Here is a 1,776-nt window from a genome sequence, read left to right on the forward strand (position 1 = left end):
AGAACCTTCTGTCAGTGCCAGTAACAGAAGTGTGTTACTGAGAATGTCTACAAAGGATTTCTCCCACTGCTATGCCTGATTCACAAGTAACTTCTTGTTATTTCCCTCTTAAACAGCAAATATCAGAATGCACTGTCATACTTACTTACATTTTTGTCCATGATAAAATAGACACTTCCATAAAAGCAAATGAAATGAAATGAGACTGTGGATCTTTGTGAGATAAAGTCATTCTTCCCAAATGTTGCATACACAATCCTGCCACTGAAATTAGCTGAATGCATGATTTTTAAAACTGGAATATGCACAGTGACAATTTAAATATTTGTTTTTGTCATTTTTTGGGAAGAAATTCTGAATAACATACTTCCTGATTACCTATAGTTACCAAATTTTGCATATACAATCCTGCAACTGAATTAGCTGAATGCACTACTTTTTACACTGAAATATGCTGGGGGACACATTTAAATTATGTGTGTGTGTGTGTGTGTTAGCATAATAGCATTCTGTTATTTAGCATTCTGAATGAATCATCATATTTTAACTGCTATTCTCGGCAGATTTTCAACACAATAATCAGATCAATAAGTCCATAACATAATTAATGCCCAAGAAAAGCAGATTTTTCTCATATTCAAATTGACTATGATTCAAATGTACCATATAGTTCATGATACAATAAAATTAATATCTTAAGTTGAAATATATTTAATTGCTTGAACTTTCCCGAAGTGTAATCCTCTCCACACAAAATGATTTTGCCTGGCCAATGGGCCTCACCTCTTAGCAAGTGAAATTATCTGCATAGGAGCAAGAGAAAGGGTATGCCAAGAACGTTGTATTTTTCACCATGCCCTTACAGCTTTTCTGCAGCAAAGAAACGAGGGTGGGGGAGGACAAGGCAGGATGACAAGGGTCCATCTTCACTTCTTGTCCTAGGGGCCACCCATGCATTGCCAACCTTGTCTTGCCCCTAGTAAGCACAAGAAACACAAACACTTCTGGGACTAGTATAAGGGTGAGTTTCCGAGGTCCCAACATCTCCCCTCCCACCACAACTCCCATGGGTTCCTCTTTCAGGGTCTGGGTTGTGGTACACAAATCTGCTCCTCCCAATTCCATTCCGAGGCCACTGCCATCTGGGTTTTCTTCATACCACCCAACAACATCCCCCCCCCCGCATTCTTTGTGTGTATGATTAACATCCAGCTTGATCAATCAGATCTTCAGAGTGTTCATCATTTTTGATGCTCATCAAAACTTCAAAGCCCTGACACTTTTGTTGGGTGCCTTTTCATATAACAATGGCATTCATGTTGATCCCCACCCACCCCTGAGAGACGAACACAGCTTCCTGAAGTTTTCGCAGGCATTTCCCAGCACAGATTTCAAACACACACCCCGGTGTACCCTTGGGGCCTCCTTATCACAACGTTTTAAATGCTGCTTGTAAATTGTTTATTTATTTATTTCTGCGCCATCTGTTCCGGGCCTGATAACTCCAGCCTGCTCCATCAGACCTAGCAAAACACCCGCCCCGCTGCAGCGCTGCCGCCTGCAATTCGGCTTTGCCACCACCGCGCTCATCTCGTGATCGTTTCTCGGAATTGCCGCAGCCTTTCCTTGAAAGGGAAAATGAAAGCAACTTCAACGGGTGGCGAGGGTGCGCATGCGCCGGAAAGCCCCGTCCATCCTTTCACTCACTTGCGGGGCAACGTCTGCCTGGTGACTAGAGACGCGAGGACCTTGAATTATTCTGATTGGCCAAGGCCA

This window comes from Hemicordylus capensis, chromosome 10 (assembly GCF_027244095.1).
Source record: "Hemicordylus capensis ecotype Gifberg chromosome 10, rHemCap1.1.pri, whole genome shotgun sequence".
Lineage (NCBI taxonomy): Eukaryota > Metazoa > Chordata > Lepidosauria > Squamata > Cordylidae > Hemicordylus > Hemicordylus capensis.